Source organism: Orycteropus afer, unplaced genomic scaffold (genome assembly GCF_000298275.1).
Source record: "Orycteropus afer afer isolate SDZICR_OR568_19922 unplaced genomic scaffold, OryAfe1.0 scaffold00039, whole genome shotgun sequence".
NCBI classification, from domain to species: Eukaryota; Metazoa; Chordata; class Mammalia; order Tubulidentata; family Orycteropodidae; genus Orycteropus; species Orycteropus afer.
The window spans coordinates 9030468-9049641 of record NW_006921626.1 but is presented as its reverse complement, the minus strand read 5'-3'; the positions used below and the strand labels follow the sequence as shown (position 1 = coordinate 9049641).

Sequence of the window (19174 nt, the reverse complement as noted above, 5' to 3'; positions counted from 1 at the left end):
TAAAGAGCTTGAAGTCAAGTGTAAAGTGCCAAGGGCATTCTGAGAGAGGAGATGTACAGAGCAGTCTCACCATCATCATCGCCATTTGTCATCATCAAAGGATACTTATCAAGCATCTGACTGAGCCTGATACTGTGCTTCTGTTTTACTTTACTTTTTAGAGCTCTTCAGAACTAAACAATGTGTAAATGAGCAAAATGAATATCCATGTAGGCCAAGTTATTTGTATCATTAATTTTTCTCTCTCCTCCTCTTTCTCTTCCAGTGGTTTCTGACTCACAAAAGCTAACTCCAACTACAAATGACACCTACATGCAAAAGGCTATTACTGATCTGGTTTTGGCCTCCCTGGAATGACCACCTCACACTTGTTCCTTTCCACATACTACACATAGCTCAGCACAACTCAACATACACTTGTATACACATAGCATATACATATGCCACACATACAAACACAATATACATACACCAACACCTACCACACACATCCCACACCATAATACTATCCTCACACACACCACAAAGATACCACACCACCACCACCACACATACATACACACACCAGACCACACACTGACACACATCACAATCATGCAAGTGCACACACCATATGCACATAGACACACACACCTCACACATCCCAACACAACACACACTCACCACACATACACGCTATGTGTATTCCTCTACTCAACACACACACACACACACATTCTGTAAGACACTTGAAGGCTACTGCTTCTAGAGAGCTGTGGGGAAGAGACTGACCTTTTAGAGAACATTTGGGTTCAAAAATTGAGGGAAAGAAAGAGCAACAAGAAGTGGGACAAATGAGGGAAACTGCCTGAACAGAATCCTAGCAGGGTTGTCTCATATATGTGGGGACCCTCCACTGGCCTCCAATCACAGTGAGCCAAGGGCACCTCATGGCTGTCTCCCACAGTGCTTCACTTCCAAATAGGAGAAGGGTTGATCTTATTGGTCTGATTTTTAGTGGGTTAGAATGCAGAGCAGTAGGTAGGAGGTGTGTGTGTGGGTGGGTGGGTGTCTCTGTAAGGATTAAAAGTAAGCATGTGGGGGGTAGCTACTGCCCTATTGCCTCCTGCCAGGCTGGTATGGTAATGACATCAGCTCCTTGGTCCTCTTTTCAATGTCACACTTAAGAAGTTTACATTCTAAGAGGGGAGGTAGGCAATGAACAAGTAAGGAAACAAGGTAATATGAGAACTGATACATGTTATGAAGAAAAAGTGGTAAATTTGGTAGAAAGTATATAAAGCGAGGAGATGCACTGCCTTACCTTGGGTAGTCAGACGGAGATGTCTGAGGAGGGGGTAGTGAGTTGAGACCTGAGAGATGGGAAGAAGGTGCCATGTGAAGGCCTGGGGGAGGGAGACGGGCATAAGATGAAGGAACAGGAAGAAGCCCAGAGTGGTTGGGCTGAAGGGAAGGAGAAGAGTATGAAGGAGAAGATGGAGAAGTCAACAGGACTAAGAGAAAGGAGGGCTATATAGGCAAAGGAAGAAGAGCAGGCTTCTTTCTCTTTAGGCCTAATGAAAGCTGCGAAAAGAGAGACATGATTTGTGCTCTATGAAACATGGGTCATAGCCAGGTAAAGGTGAAAGCTAAGTGATGAGAAGAGATGATGGTGGCTTGTATTAAGTTATAGCAGTGACACTAGTGAGAAGTGGTTAGAGTTGGGATAAGTTTTGGAGGTACAGACTATAGGACTAATGATGAATTGAATATTGATATTAGAGAAGAGAGAAATTAAGGATGATTTCTAAGTTTTTGGTCTGAGCAACTGGATGGGTCCATTTATGAGATGAGGAAGACTTGCGGGGATGGGGGGAGTTTGATGTGGGATGGTGTAGGGTGGGGTGGAGGGATAGTTCTTCAATTTTGGCCGTCTTAGGTGTTAGAGTAGGCATCAGAGCAGGCTACCCTGATCTAGAGTTCAGAAAAGATGTGTTGTTTTTGTTAGGTGCTGTCGAGTCGGCTCCGACTCACAGTGACGCTATGTACGACAGAACGAAACACTGCCCGGTCCTGTGCCAGCCTCACAGTCCTTGCTATACCTGAGTCCATTATTGCAGCTATTTTGTCAATCCATTTCATTGAGGGCTTTGCCTTTTTCGTTGGCCCTCCACTTTACCAAACATGACATCCTTCTCCAGGGAATTGTCCCTTCTGGACAACATGACCAAAGTAGGTCAGATGAAGTCTGGCCATTCTTGCTTCCAAGGAGCATTCCAGCTATATTTCTTCCAGTACAGGTTTGTTCATTTTTCTGGCAGTCCATGGTATATATTCAGTACATATTCTTCACCAACACCATAACTTAAAAGTGTCCATTCTTCTTTGGTCTTCCTTGTTTGTTATTCAGCTTTCACATATATATGAGGCAATTGAAAATACCATGATTTTTGTCGATAGCATTTGAATTAGTGACATCTTTGCATTTGAACACTTTCAAGTGGTTTTTTGCAGCAAATTTGCTCAGTGCAATACATCATCTGATTTCTTGAGTGCTGCTTCCATAGGTGTTGATTGTGAATCCAAGTAAAATGAAAGAAATCCTTAACAGCTTGAATATTTTCACCATTTATCATGTTTACTGGTCAAGTTGTAAGGATTTTTGTTTTCTTTATGTTGCAGCATAATCTATACTGAAGGCTTAGATCATCATTAAGTGCTTTAAGTCCTCTTCATTTTCAACAAGCAAAGTGTCATCTGCATATCTCAGGCTGTTAATGAGTGTGATAGTTGGAGCTGTGTGTCAACTTGGCTGGACCACAATTCTGTGTGTGTAAGCAATTGTGATGTAGGTTGTTCCCTGATGGAATCAGATGTATATGTTTTGAGCAGCCAATCTGTTGAAAAGGAGTTTCCCTAGGGGTGTGGCCTGCTTCCAGTGTATTTATGGACATCCTGGGAAAAGAGACACCCTTCTGTGGATCGGGATTCTGTTGTGCTGCCTACAACTGTCCATGAGCAAACAATACACCATTCAGCCTAGAGATCTTGGATTCATCATTTGTTGGAATCAACAGTCAGTAAACTGCCTGCTAACCTTAGCTTCTCAGCCACTGCAGCTGCGTAAATGGGGAAAAGCCTCCAGCTTGATGTTTGATACAGGAACTTTGAACTTCCCAGCTTCTATAAGTGTGTGAGCCATTTTCCTAGGATAAATTTCTTTCTCTCTCTCGCTATATATATAAGCTTCACTCGTTTTGCTTCTCTAGAGAACCCAGTCTAACACACTGAGTCTTCCTCCAATCCTGATGCCATGTTCTTCTTCTTACAGTCCAGCTTCTTGCATTATTTGCTCAGCATACAGATTGAATAAGTATGGTGAAAGGATACAACCCCAGTGTATGCCTTTTCTGGTTTTAAACCATACAGTATCCCCTTGTTCTGTTTGAACAACTGCTTCTTGGTTTATCTACAAGTTCCACATAAACACTATTAAGTATTCTGGAATTTCCATTCTTTACAATGTTATCCATATCAATTTGGGGAGAGAGTCTCACCTGCAAACATTCTGTCCCATTTATCACTTGCAAATGTGCCACTTTCCTCCTGTCTCTCCATCAATTCTATTAAATACTCCACACTCAAGGTGATGCCTCAGCTCAAGTTGTCCCCTCACTTTAGAATTCATACCCACTGAATGAAATCCCATCCATCCCTTAAGGCCCCTCTATAAATGACACCTCCTCCATGAGGTTTCCATGGATTGCCTTGTGTAATTTTTCTTTCTATCCTCTGAAATTGCTTAGCTCTTTGTACCTTCCTATGAGATTGTCACATTCTGCTTTGTGCTGTAGATACTTTGCATGTGGCTTAAATCTACATTTATTGAGTAAATGAATGAATTACTTGCTTGTGAGTAAATGAATTACTTGCTTGTGTCCCATTCATGGTGATTACTTGGTAGGGATTCAGAGTTAAGAAGAAATGGTCTCTGCTCTCTAGGGGGTCACAGTCTACCAGAGGAACATATGAGTCAAGGATTATAGGGTCCATCTGTGGGCCATGAAGGTGGGCCATACCCATAGGCTGAGACTAAATCAGCCCTGCACTGTGCTAACTTGAGACTGTTACTGTGGGGCAGAGGTTGTTTGGACCCCTGTGATCCAAACCCAAAGATGCCAGGTGAATGTGCACCATTTAATCAGCAAATGCTGGGGTAGGGTACTGGGGTGCTAGACCTCTTCCAAGAGTCAGTCCTCCCACCCCAATTTCTCTCACATTTGCATCAACTTTCCCTACTTTCCTTATATATTCATAATTTTATCTCCATAAATTCTCCAAGCTGGAACATTGCACTACATTAGTGCTTTGCCTTCAACGCATTACCACACTAATTCATCATGCAGTTTTAAATGATGGAGGCTCAGAGCCCAATAAATCACCCTGCCCTTCCAAGCATGCAGCCTAATGAATATGGAGCTCAGGGAAGAGAATGGAGCTGATTCTTTCCCTTGGAATTCTCTTCATTAGGAAAGCTACTACCCTTACCTCTTTAAAAATAATTTTAATGTGGTAAAAAATGTGTTGTTCTTGTTGGTTGCCTTTGAGTTGATTCTGACTTATGGCGACCTCATGTGTGCAGAGTAAAACTGCTCCATGTGGTTTTCAAGGCTGTGACCTTTTGGAAGAAAATTGCCAGATCTTTCTTCTGAGGGCCTCGGGGTGGTTTTGAATCACTAACTTTTTGGTTAGTAAAAGAAAAAGCTGCCATTTTAAGCATTTTTCAGTATATAATTCAGTGGAGTAAGTTATATCCATCATGTTGTACAACCACCATCACTATCTATTTTGAAAACTTTTTTTTTTTTAATCACCTCAAACAGAAACCCTAGGCCATTAAGCAGTAATTCCCTGATTTCTCCCTCCCTGGTGCCCTTGGTAACCACTAATAAACTTTTTATGTCTATTCATTTACCTATTCTATGTATTTCATACAAGGAGGATCATATACTATTTGTCCTTTTGTATCTTATTTCACTCAGCATAATGTTTTCAAGATTCAGCCATGTCATAGTATGTGTCAGAACTTCATTTGTTTTTATGAATGAATTGTTGTTGTTGTTGTTATGTGCCGTCGAGTCAGCCCTGACTCATAGCGACCCCTCCTTGGGTTTCCGAGGCAGTATCACTACGGAAGTAGGATTGCCCAACCTTCCTTCCGAGGAGTGGCTGGTGGGTTTGAACCGCCAGCCTTCTTGTTAGCAGTCAAGTGCCTTAGCCACTATGCCACCAGAGCTCCCGTATGAATGAATAGTATTCCATTTATGTATATACCACATTTTGTGTATCTGTTCATCTGTTGATGGACACTTGGGTTGTTTCCATCATTTGCCTTTTGTGACTGGCTAGGGCTGCAGTGAACACTGATATACAAGTATCTGTTTGGTCTCTGCTTAGGACAGCCCATTTTAACCAAGCTTGGGGGAAGGATGGGCAAGAGTAGAGTGAAATATATGGAGACAAGACTAGGGAGGGGAAGAATTATGCTCCATCTTTTCTCCTTTCCCCCTTTCTTCGCTCCCTCGCTTCCTTCTTTCCTTTTTATCTTGACATTTAAGGAGTTTGTACTCCACAAGCCCTGTATGAGAACCTGAAATTCCAGGTACCAAATACTTGGGTTTGAGTATTCTATCTATGTGTCTGTCTATCTGTCTATCTGCCTACCTACCTACCTATCTACCTACCTACACCATCTAGGAATCATTTAGTCAATACCATTGTTCCTCGAGAATTATTTAGCCCCTATTAACCATTAATACCTCTTTAAGAACTAACTAGGTAATCGGATAAACCCTGGAACACAGCTTCCTTCTAAGGGACTGGGGTTGGTGATTGGGAGGTACATGGGATGACTCTGAGGAGGGTAGGCTCAGGAGGGTCAGCACAGTGGGGTGTCTGATCAGTAAGAAATGAAGGTTTTATTTCATGGAGGACTAAAACGGGGCTCTGAGAACATACATTGCTCACTTCCCAGTTCTACCAAGAGCTCCTTGGGCTAATGGCCAAATTGTGCCCATGGAAGTTTGGGAAAGTCACTTTATTTCTTTGGACCCTAGTTTCCATATTCATAAAATGAGGAAGTCCTCAATTATTCTGCAAAAGGAATCTATCCTAAGCAAAAAACTAAAACTATTCAGAAAGACTCAGCTATAAGGATGCACCATAGCATTGCTTATGATAACAATATATTGTAAACAATCTGAACACCCAGCACTGGGGAACTGGCTAATTGTGGAGCCTTCCATAATGGTACATCCAAACAGTGGAGAAAAATGTGTTCTCAAAATCACCTAGTAATTTGTGTGTATGTGTGTGTGTGTATGGAGTTGCCAAGTGACGGAAATGGTTAATACATTTGGCTGCTAACCAAAAGGTTGGAGGCCTCTAGGAAGAAAAGCCTGGTGATTTACTTCCAAAAAATCAGCCATTGAAAACCCTATGGAGCACAGTTCTACTCTGACACACATGAGGTCTCCATGAGTCAGAATCAACTTGATGTCAATTGGTTAAATGCACACACACAGGTAGAAAGGTTGCATATAATAAATTAAGTAAAAATGTAATTTACAAGCTAATATGTATAATATATTTCCATTTTGTTTACAAATAACACTCCATTTATATGGACATGTAGAAGAAGAAAAAAACCTTAAGGAGTGAGAGAGAGTTTGGGAAGGATAAATACTGAATGCATGTAGTGCTTATCTCTCAATGATAAGATTAAGGATTAGTTTGCTTTGCTTTTTAAAAATTTATCTGCATTTTCTAATTTTTCTATAATAAGTATCATTTCCTTATATAATAGAACACTAAGTTTAAAAATGATAAAAGGCAGGGGCTCTACTAGATGATTCCAATGGCCCCTTCAGGTTGCCTCTCCATGGCTCTCTCAGCCCAGGTGATGTAAGAAGGGATGAACAGGAGACACCAGCTTGCATCCTCTTAACTCAGCCAGGGGCAAAACTTCCTCACAGCCCTGGGGGTTGCAGGCAGGGCTCTTCGAAGCCAGCCTCATTATCAGAGAAACAGGGCCTGGTAGCTCTGGCTGCTGAGTGAAGAGAACTGGAAGCTGGAGTGGAGTGAGGAACATTGTTTTCACAAGGCCAATTAACCAAATGTGTTTTCCTCGCGTGTGTCTGTGTTTTCACATTAGGTTTTTCAGCAAAGAGAATATTAAAGCTAATTAGACTCACAGCTTTGGACAGATCGCTGAATAACCAATAAATTATTTCTCATGGAAACATACCAGTCAGCACTGCTATCCTTTACCTTAAATCACACATCTCCATAGCCCACAAGGTACCAAGGTTGGAAGATTTGCAGAGTCGACTGGTGATATAATTCTAGAAAATCTTTTCTCTTGTCTTCAGAAAGACCTTATAAGGGATCAGTTCAAGCTTAACTCCCACTGCTCTCTATTACAAGCCCTTTGTCTCAGGTAGAGCCAATTCTTTATTCTCCTGATCTATGCCAGGCTCTGCCTCCTCTGCCTGATCTCATTGTGGGAGTTCCTTTGTGAGGCCTTCCTAGCCTACCCAGAGGGGTTCTTTCTGCCTAAGCACTAAGCTGCCCTCTGTACTCCCAAGAGTAGGATGTTACAGTCAAGTTTCTAAGAGACTCTGCCCTTTCTGGCCACATCTGATTGGCCTTGGAGTAGACATTGATCCCAAAGAAACCATTCTAGAGGTATCTATTCCATTCAAGCCAATCAGATTCTTTCTTTGGGGGATCTAGACTAGAGACATGAAGAAAACAGTTCCGTGGACTTCAGAGTTCTTTTGTTGCTTGCTGACAGAATCTAACCTTGGCTCACTTAAGCAAAGATTTGATAAAAATAGTGTTGTTGTTGTTATGTGCCGTCAAGTTGGACCCGACTCATAGTGACCCCTCCTTAGGTTTCCAAGGCAGTATCACTATGGAAGTAGATTGCCCCATCTTCCTTCTGAGGAGTAGCCAGTGGGTTTGAACCGCCAGCCTTCTGGTTAGCAGTCAAGTGCCTTAGGCACTATGCTACCAGAGCTCCAAAAACTATAGTAGGAGTGATAATTTCAGGTGACAAAGGAAAGGGAGGAAGTGGGCCATGCTATCCTCTGTGGCCACCATGTGAGTGATTCATGCTTGGTAAGAGTAGTAAGGTCTCCTGGGCTGCTACTGATGTGACTCTGCTCCACGTCTTCCAGTCATTGTGCTTCTGCTTTCTAAGATCAAATTTGCAGAACTGGTTGGCTCAGGTTAGGTCACCTGTCTACCACTTGGACAATCAGCTATGGCCAGGGGTGAGATTGTTGTTGTTGTTGTTTGCCGTCGAGTCAGCCCCGACTCATAGCGATCCCTCCTTGGGTTTCTGAGGCAGTATCACTACGGAAGTAGATTACCCCATCTTCCTTCTGAGGAGTGGCTGGTGGGTTTGAACCGCCAGCCTTCTGGTTAGCAGTCAAGTGCCATAGCCACTATGCTACCAGAGCTCTTATGAAGACAGAAATGGTTACTGTGGGCTTGGCCCTGACTTTTAGGGTCATCACCAAAGAAGGGGGTTTTGTGGGCCAGGTAGTTCCTTGAGGGATCTTTGGCATCACCCATAGTGAAGACAGAGTAGAGAAAACTTGTCTATAGACAGAGAAAGGAATACCCCAAAACATGGAGAGAAACAGATCCTAGAGATGAAGTGGGTAAGTAGGAAAGGAGAGAGGACCCCACATGTGAAATTCAGGCATGGGGCTCCCACTCATGTCTTTGAGTCCCATCCTCTCTGGCCATCATGTAGTGACTCATGTTTGATAAAATCATCCTTCAAATGTTAATTTTATCACTTCCCTCAGGAGAAGACTCAGCTGTTTGTGAATCTGAAGGCCTTTTGAAGGCCAGGATGGAAGGAATGATTTGCTCTTACCAGATCACAGCCATTTGGGTTTGAAGAAATCCTGGCTGTGCAGGCAAGGAGTATTATGCCTTAACTTAATTCTAAAATTGACTGCATCAGGGCCTTCCCTCCCACCTCCCTTCAGATTTGTCAGGTTCCTGGAAACTGAATTGAAAGAATTCTCTGTGCCCCTATTGACACAAGTGAGAAGCACATACTTCTGCTGGAAGGTGCCAAATCTTCCATTCCAAACCTTATGGGTTAGACTGATGTTTGTCTGGGGATGCAAGTCTAAATGCAAAACACTACAGCTGCCACCTCTGGGATAAAAGAACTACATTGTTCATTTTCTTCTTGGTTATTTCTTACCAACTTGCCAGTTTGAAGCTCTGAGGCCATTTCACTCAAATTCTCTGCAAACTGCCTGTAGCTGTGGCCCCTTGGAAAGACTGGTGAGCTGGGAGAATCAGAATAAATGGAAAGCATCACAGGGCAGAGAGCGTTAAGTGTTTGGAGGCATGAAATGAAGGCTATTGGGCAGAGATCACATCCTCAAACCTTTGTTACCATCAAGTCGGTTCCACTCATGGCAATCACATGTGTGCAGAGTAGAACAGTGGTTCATAGGATTTTCAAGACCAGAAGGTCAGGAATAGATCTCCAGAACTTTCTTTTAAGGGTGGATTTGAACCACTAACCTCTCAGTTGGTAGTTAAGTAGTTATCCAGTTGAACCACCCAGGGACTTTACATGCTCAGTAGAGACAGTGAAATAAAGGAGAGGAGAGGATATGGTCTGTTTAACTCATGAACTGATGAATGACAAATGCCTGTCAGAGAAGGTATTGCTGAGCGTGAAGGTGGAGTCAGGGGGAATTCGAGGAGGGGATGGTTGCTTTTAGGATGTATCCTGCAGCAAGGGACAGCAGGTTGGTGGGCCGGGTGAAGGCAAAATGCAGGTAATAGACACAATGAACATCCAGTCATCAAAGAGGGTTGGTTCTGGAGGTCCTGTGCAGAGGGAATTGGAAGAGGTAAGGGCTAGTCTCAGGAGACTGCTGAGAAGAACATTATAAGGAAATGTTCTTAGGGCCACTCCTCGAAAGAAAGGTTGGGCAATCTGCTTCCATAGTGATACTGCCTCAGAAACCCAAGGAAGGGTCACCATGAGTCAGATCCAACTCTACAGCAGTGGGTGAGATCCTTTGGAAAAAGTTCTCTGACTGAGGAATCTACTTCCGTAGAGATATCACCTTGGAAATACAAGGAAGGCTTGCTGTGAGTTGAAATCGACTTAACCACAGTGAGGTTTCTTTCTTTCTTTTTTTTTTGTACACTTAATGACAGTGATAGATTCCCAGCAACCATTTTGGTATACAATGACTCTGCTCACTGGTTCTGCTGATTGTCTCAGGAGCTCTCTCCAAACTAAGCTGAGAGAATTCCTTCCAAAGTAATTTGGGATGGAGACTAAGGGATTCCAGTTTCCTTCTTGGTTGGTTCCTTGACAGAGTTTATGCAAATACTGAGGAGCTATATGTAATGTTTCCTACATGTGGGCTGCATAAGAGAGAAAGCAAGTTTGCAGAGAAAGAGACAAGAATGAGACAAATACAGAGAAGATAAGGATGGAGAAGGAGGAAAGAGACAGAGATGTTTTCTTTTCCTGTGACAGCTTTGGTTGGACACAGGACACCTATGGTCTTAAGTCCCATGACAGCCTCTTTGCTATCCTGAATTATTTTCAGGTACAGTTTTGTTTTGTTTTAATTTCTAGCTTTTCCTTTTTGAGTCTTTCTTAGGGTTTCCACCACTTTGCTTACTGTTTCTTACATGTTGTACACTTTTTCCTCTAGAGACCTTATCATGTTAATTCTTGTTAGTTGCCATTGAGTAGTCTGTGACTCAGGGTGACCACATGTGCAACAGAATGAAGCACTGCCTAGTCCTGTGTCATCTTCATTATTATTGGTGTGCTTGAGTCTTTTGTTGCTGCCACTGTGTTCACTGAGTGGCTTCTAATCTAGGGAGCTCATCTTCTAGCATTCTGTTGGGCAATATTCCATGGTGATCCATAGTTTTCATTGGCTAATTTTCAGGAGTAGATTTACAGGCCTTTCTTACAGTCTGTCTTAGTATGGAAGCTTCACTGAAACCTGTCCACCATGGGTGGGCACTACTGATATTTGAAATATTGGTGGTATAGCTTCTAGCATCATAGCAACATATAAGTTACCACTGTGTGAAAAACTGATAGACAGGTGGTAGAGATTAGTCATACCAAAACAAAATCAAACTCACTGCTGTCGAGTCAATTCTAACTCATAGCAACCCCCTTTGGGTTTCTGAGGTGGTAAATCTTTTTTTTTTTTTTTGATTATTGTTATTTTTTTAAATTGTGTTTAGGTGCAAGTTTACAGAGCAGAGTTTGTTTTACGTTCAACATTACATGTACATTTAGTTTCACTCCCTATTTACCATCCCCAGCCCTAACCCATCTCCTCCTCTCTCTGGCCAGTAACCACACCCCCCCCCCCCATGCTCCTCATACAGTCCTGTGTGTCCTGCATTTCCTCCATATAAATGTTGCCCCTCTGGTGTCCCATGGTCAATTGCTCCAAGGGATGGATTTCCATGGAGTATGTGGGTGCATCACCCTGGGTTGAGTGGTCTGCATGTACATCTTGTTTACTATTGGGCTGAGAGCCAGCCCCTGGAAGTGAGTTTTATTCCAGGCCAGAATGTATCCCCAGGCCTTAGTATTGGGAGCTCTCACCAGACTCCATCTGACCAATACTTCTAGTCATTACTGAGTTTTTGTATTTTGTTCCACGTTTTTCCTCCCACTCTATCCATAATCTCCAGATTTGATACTTTCCTGAGGGGTTGGCATTGGTAGCTGGGCACCATCTAGTTCTTCTGGTCTCAAGAGCCATCATGTCCTTGGGCTGATTGCATCCAAACACCCTTTTTTTGCATTCTTCTTCGCTTCCAATGATATGAGACAATTAACTGCATCTTAGATGGCCACTTGAAAGCTTTAAGACCCCAGTTGCTACTCACCAATGTAGGATGAGGAACAAGACTTTTACGTATTTTGTGGTGCCAATTGAGTCTGATGTCCCTCAGTACCATGGTCTTGAGTCAGTAGATCCATTGGATCTCTCTTCTACGATGTCGGTGAGGTATTACTCTATGTCTGTCTTCTGTTGTTTCTGTAAGGATTACAGGTATTTTGTGTCACTGGTATCTGTGCAAGATTAGCTTTCACTGAATCTATCCTTGGTCTAGAGTATACCCCTGTTCACTGACCCCCATCTGATCTTCTCAGATGTTTATGTGTTTTTCTGTAGCCTGGTGTTTGGTGTTAATGTTATTGCAGTATTGTGGATATACTGGCTGGTATTAGCGTCTGTCATCTATATTTTGTGTGCACAGTTCAGTGTCCTCCCTTTTCCTAATGTTATCATGGTGGTCACAGACTTCTTTCTATACCATCTTTCCACTTACCCACGTCAGCATGTGGCCCCCAACTAGCCCAAAATTAATCCCTCTCTTTCCCTCCCCATCCCACTAATCTACAAAGTGAGTTCCTTTTCTCAAGCAAACCCTTCTTTGTCTTTTTATAGTAATGGGCTCATACAGTATTTGTCCTTCTGCAATTGACTTATTTCACTCAGCATAATGTCCTCCAGGCTCATCCATGTTATAAGATGATTTATGTATCCTTCATTGTTCTTTAATATAGCATAGTATTCTATTGTGTGATTGTACCATATTTGGTTATCCATCCATCCCTTGCTGGGCATTTAGGTTGTTTCCATCTCTTTGCTGTAGTGAATTGTGCTGCGATGAATGTAGGTATGCATATGTCTGTTCGTGCACTGCCTCTCACCTCTTTAGGATATATTCCTAGTAATGGAATTGCTGGGTCAAATGTTATTTTTTTTTTTTTCAGTTTTTTAAGGAAACGCCATACTGTTTGCCACAATGGTTATACTTTATTATACTTTGTATATATATGTATAGGAGCTCTGGTAGCATAGTGGCTAAGACAGTTGCCTGCTAACCAGATGGCTGGCGATTCAAACCCACCAGCCACTCCTCAGAAGGAAGGTTGGGCAATCTACTTCCGTAGTGATACTGCCTCAGAAACCCAAGGAGGGGTTGCTATGAGTTGGGTCTGACTCGACAGCACATAACAACAACAACAACAAATATATATATATATATGTATATATATGTATATATAAAGAATATGGGGCAATCTACTTCCGTAGTGATACTGCCTCAGAAACCCAAGGAGGGGTTGCTATGAGTTGGGTCTGACTCGACAGCACATAACAACAACAACAACAAATATATACATATATATATATATATATACACACACATATATATATACACTGTATATTTACAATCCCACCAGCAGTGCACAGGAGCTCTGGTAGCATAGTGCCTAAGGCGCTTGACTGCTAACCAGAAGGCTGGTGGTTAAAACCCACCAGCCACTCCTCAGAAGGAAGGTTGGGCAATCTACTTCCGTAGTGATACTGGCTCAGAAACCCAGGAGATGTCGCTATGAGTTGGGTCCCACTCAACGGCACATAACAACAACAACACCAGCAGTGCACAAGAGTTCCAATCTCTCTACAACCTCGCCAGCATTTGTTATTTTCTGTCCTGTTGAACTTTGCTATTATTCCTGGGGTGAAATGATATCTCATCGTTATTTTGATTTGTATCTATCTAAGGATTAAAAATCATGAGCAATTCCTCATGAGTTTTTTGGCTGCCGAGGTGATAACTCTTTATGGAGGTAGATTGTCCAGTCTTCCTTCTGCAGAGTGGCAGGTGGGTTTGAACCACCAACCTTCTGGTTAGCAGTCAAATGCCTTAGGCACTGCGCCACCAGAGCTCCTTGAGATTAATCATAAACCAAAACCAAACTACTGCTGTTGAGTTGAATCTGACTCATAGTGACCCCTGCTTGGGTTTCTGAGGCAGTATCTCTACAGAAGTAGATTGCCCAGTCTTCCTTCTGAGGAGTGGTTCAAACCCACCAGCCTTCTGGTTAGCAGTCAAATGCCTTAGGCACTACGGATTTTAAATTCCAGGTCTGAGAGTTCCAAAATCTCTGCCATATCTGAGTCTAGTTCTGATGCTTACTTTGTCTCTTTGTACTGTGCTTTTTGATTTTTAGCATGCCTTATAATTTTTTGTTGAGAGCTACACATGCCACTCCTTGGAAGGAAGATTGGGCAATCAACTTCATAGAGATACCGCCTCAGAAACCCAAGAGGGGGTTGCTATGAGTTGAATTGATTTGATGGCAGTGAGTTTGGTTTGGTGTTTTTGGTTAGACATGGTGATGACTAAAATGATCTGAAGTAAATAGGCTTTTAGTGTGAGGTTTCATATTTTTTTGGCTAGGAGTTAGGTTGTATTTACTGTTTGCTGTGGTTTCAGAGGCTAAAATTTCCTTTAGTGTCCTTGTTTTTGTCTCCCCTGTTGTCTTTGGGTTTAACTCCTTAGAAAGAGTCAGAGGTTTGCAGTTCTTTCAGCTGTAATTCCCTGTCATTATGCAAGAGCCCTATTGATGTGGTGAAGTGTGAAGGAAGAGGGAGTGTTCTACAATACTATGACTAAGTCTCAGTCTTTTCATGATGCTGTGCCCCTGAGATGTGACCTTCACAAGTGCTAAACAGCTCCCTTTGAAAGCAGCCCTTTACTAAAGAGAAGAGAGAGCTCTGGGTATATTTCAACATGGTTATTTTTTCCCTTTCCCTACTGGAAGCTTGAGGAGATTTTTCTCTGATCTTCACCCTGAGAATCTGGTGGGGCTCCTAGAGGTAAAACTCACTAAAGTATGGAGATCTCTCTAAGACTGGACCCCTGGAGTTTTTACCTCTCAAACTAGTCTATACTGAGTCTCGAGCAATATTTTGTTTAATTACAGTTTAAGTGTTTGCACTGATATTGTCTCCAGTTGAGGGCTTCTGCTCCAGGTAAGCTGTGATTCTCTGCCTCTGTCTCCCTCTCCTATTTTCAAGGCAGCAGTTTACCCTGTGATCTCAATTTTCTAATGATTCTAAGAAGAATTCTTGATTTTCAGTTTGTTTAGCTCTTTTCTTGTGAGAATGGGAGTGACAACTTCCAATTTCTGTACATGTCAGATTGGAAACCAAAAGCCACATACTGTGTAGTTAATGGAGCTGATATCACCCCTAAGGTAGAAAAATTGGCTCATGGCGGGGCAAATAAAAGCTTAGATATTACAGTGGTTTGTGTCCTTCTAAAGGACATAGGTACATAGAATATCTGTGTTAATAAAATCCTATGGGGGAGGGAGTTAAGGAAAAAAATGTAAGATAAGCTCCTAAGGGGAGTAATAATGAACAGAGGTTGAGAAACACTGCTTTGTGTCCTTGGAATGAATTCCCCTGCCCACTTCTTCTTCTTCTTCTTCTTCCTTCTTCTTCCTTCTTCTTCCTTCTTCTTCCTTCTTCTTCCTTCTTCTTTCTTCAACTCATGTTGATTGTTGTGACTTTCAGTTCCAGCAAACCTTACGAAGACAGATATCCTTGGCCAGCAGCCACTCTGAAAGAACTGTTAAGGAGGAGGAGCTAAGGGGAATGGACAGGGCTAAGAGATCCTGAGAGAATGATGACTCCTCAGGGGCAAGCAGCATTATGGAAGCATAGGCAAGAATAGAGAAGGATCTGATGGGATCCTCACGAGGAAACTAGGAACAGGGAGGAGTGAACCTTTGTGTGGTACAAATGGTTAGTGTGCTCAGCTGATGATTGAAAAATTGGCAGTTCAAGTTCACCCAGAGATGCCTTGGAACAAAGGTCTGGTGATCTACTTCCAAAAAAATCAGTCAATGAAAATCCTATGGAGCACAGTTCTACTCTGACACACATGGAGTCACCATGAGTTGAAAATGACTTGACTACACCTGGAAAGTTGTAAGAGCAGTTCCAATAGAAAAAGGGCACTGACTCTGTTGGTCCTAGCTGTTCCCAAGTTACAAGCCCTTTCTCAGCCTGTGTCCCTGTGTTTTAGGATCATAGTTTCATTCCTACACCTGAGAACTAATCTTGGAGTTAGGCAGATTTGAAGACAAAGCAGGTGGGAGCCCAACCAGGCTAGACTACTCATTGGAGGAGGAAATGCAGCCCAGCCCAGGCCAGCCAGGGACTCATGAGACCCCAGGCTTGGTGTAGGCAGGTATTGGCACCAGAACCCACCATTTCGGGAGATGGTGGCAGAAGGATCTGTTGTTGTTGTTGTTAGGTGCTGTCGAGTTGTCTCTGACTCATAGCAACCCCATGTACAGCAGAATGAAACACTGCCCAGTCCTGTGGCAGCCCCACGATCTTTGCTACACCTGAGCCCATTGTTGCAGCCACTGTGTCAATCCATCTCATTGAGGGCCTTCCCCTTTTTCATTGTCCCTCCACTTTACCAAGAATGATATCTTTCTCCAGAAAATGGTTCCTTCTTACAACATGACCAAAGTAGGTGAGACGAGGCCTGGCTATTCTTGCTACCAAGGAGCATTCTGGCTGCATCTCTTCCAGGACAGATTTGTTAGTTCTTTTAGCAGTCCATAGTACTTTCAGCATTTTTCGCCAACACCACAACTCAAAAGCATTGACTCTTCTTTGGTCTTCCTGTTTCATTGTCCAGCTCTCACATGAATACAAGGTGATTAAAAATACCATGGCTTGCATCAGATGCACTGTAGTCTTCAAGGAAACATCTTTGCTCTTCAGCACTTGAAAGAGGTCCTTTGTGCAATGCTATACAATGTCTGATGTCTTGACTGCTGCTTCCATCGGTGTTGATGGTAGAACCAAGTAATATGAAGTCTTTGACAACTTCGATCTTTTCTCCATTTGTCATGATGTTACTTATTGGTCCTGTTGTGAGGATTTTTGTTTTTTTTATATTGAGGTGTAATCCATACTGCAGACTGTAGTTTTCAATTTTCATCACTGTTTCAAATCATCCTTACTTTCAGCAAGCAAAGTTGTGTCATCTGCATAAGGTGAGTTGTTAATGAGTCTTCCTCCAATCCTGATGCCATGTTCTTCTTCATATAGTCCAGCTTCTCTGATTATTTGTTCACCATACAGATTAAATAAATATGGTGAAAGGACAACCCTGACACACTCTCTTCTTGATTTTAAACCATGCAGTATCCCCTTGTTCTGTTTGAATGACAGCATCCTGGTCTATGTACAAGTTCCTCATGAGCACAATTAAGTGTCCTGGAATTCCCATTTTTCTCAATGTTATCCATAATTTGTTATGATCCACACAATCAAATGCTTTTGCATAGTCTGAGCATACTGCAATACTTGAAGGTGGGCAGGTAGTAACTGTAGCATAGTTCCAAATGATCAGTCCATTGAGAATAGGATGCTAACCAGGGTCGAAGGGAATAGGAAATTAGATCACTTCCCCCAAGGGAGTTAGAAGTAATTTGGGGCTCCAGTGAGATGAGGTAGAGATTAGGTCAGACTTTGGAATCAGTAGGAAATCAGAACTACCTAGGGAAATTGAGGTAGAAACTCTGTCATATGGATACGAAACACTCAGCATATATACCACCCCTTCCCACTCCTGCTCCATGGAAGATACCATTAATTGATCACATAATTCTTTTCTGCTAAGTGAGAAACAGTCTCAACACAATATTCTGGGCAGTGACTACAAGTAAATAAGGGTTGGCATAAGATATGATTCATACAAGGGAATAGGAATGGGGAGTTTGTAACTCAGGAAGCACTCACGTGCTTACAGCTGGAATCTGGAGGAGCAAAACTAATGTCAGAGTCCATCACAGATGTGGATGAGGTGTTAATAGACTCCCTGCCTAGTCAGGGTATGCTCCAGGCTTGAATAGTAGCAATAGCTGAGCAGGGGGAGGCTACAAGGAAAGGCTGAAACAGATTACCCTCTTAAATGCTTAATGAGAAGCAGCAGGAGATACTGGAAATTATAATCAGAAGGATGTGATGATCCATTCAGGAGATGCCACTGACTTCTGAGAAGTCTGATCTAGGGAGAATGCTCTATAATAAGATTTATATCTTATTATAAATCTCTTATAAGAGAAGCTGTATTAGTGCCCGAGGGCTGCCATAACAAAATATTACAAAGTGAGGAGTTTTACAGAAATTTATCGTCTCACAGTTCTGGAGGCTGTCGTTGTTGTTAGTGCTGACTCATAATGACCCTATGTATAACAGAGCGAAACACTGCCCAGTCATGCACCGTCCTCACAATCCTTGCTATACTTGAGCCCACCATTGCAGCCACCGTGTCAATCCATACTGTTGAGTGTCTTTCCCTTTTTCACTGACCCTCCACTTTACCATGCATGATATCCTTCTCCAGGGGTTGTTCCCTTCTGACAACACCACCAAAGTAAATGAGATGAAGTCTGGCCATTCTAGCTTCTAAGGGGCATTCTGGCTGCACTCTTTCAGGACAGATTTGTTCATTCTTCCGGCAGTCCATGGTATTGTCAGTATTCTTCGTCAACACTACAATTCAAATGCATCAATTCTTCTTCAGTCTTCCTTATTCATTGTCCACCTTTCACCTGCATATGAGGCAATTGAAAATATCAGTTAGGTAAGGTGCACCTTAGACTTCAAAGTGACATCATTGCTTCTTAACACTTTAAAGAGTTCTTTTTCAGCAGATATGCTTAGTGCAATATGACATCTGATTTCTTGACTGCTGCTTCTATGGGTGTTGATTGTGGATCCAATTTAGTGGTATGGTGAGGAAAGCATTTTGCTGCTATCCAGAAGGTTGATAGTTCAAACCCACTAGATACTCTTTAGGAGGAAGATGAGACAATCTACACTGGAGGTTGGAAGTCCCAAGTTAAGTTTCAGCAGATTGGTTCCTTCTGAAGGCTCTGAGGGAGAATCTGTTCCAAACCTCTCTATTAGCTTCTGGTGACAGCTGGTGAGCCTTGGCATTTCTTGGTTTATAGATATTCCAATCTCTGCCTTCATCTTCACACGGAGTTCTCCTCTGTGTCTCTCTGTCTATGTTTCTCCTCTTTTTATAAGGATACCAGTCATACTGGATTAGGCCCACTGTACTCCAGCATGATCTCATGCTAACTTAACTAATTATATCTGCAAAGAAGCCATTTTCAATAAGATCGTATTTACAACTGAGGGTTAGGACTTGAGCATTTCTTTTTTGGGGACATAAATCAATCCATTAAAAAAAAAAAAAAAAA

The 19174-nt window shown here is 42.4% G+C and overlaps 1 pseudogene; it reads left to right on the top strand.

Moving 5' to 3' along the window:
- The first annotated feature begins 12072 nt into the window (after positions 1 to 12072).
- Positions 12073 to 19174, top strand: part of LOC122149659 — a 34872-nt pseudogene continuing 27770 nt past the window's right edge.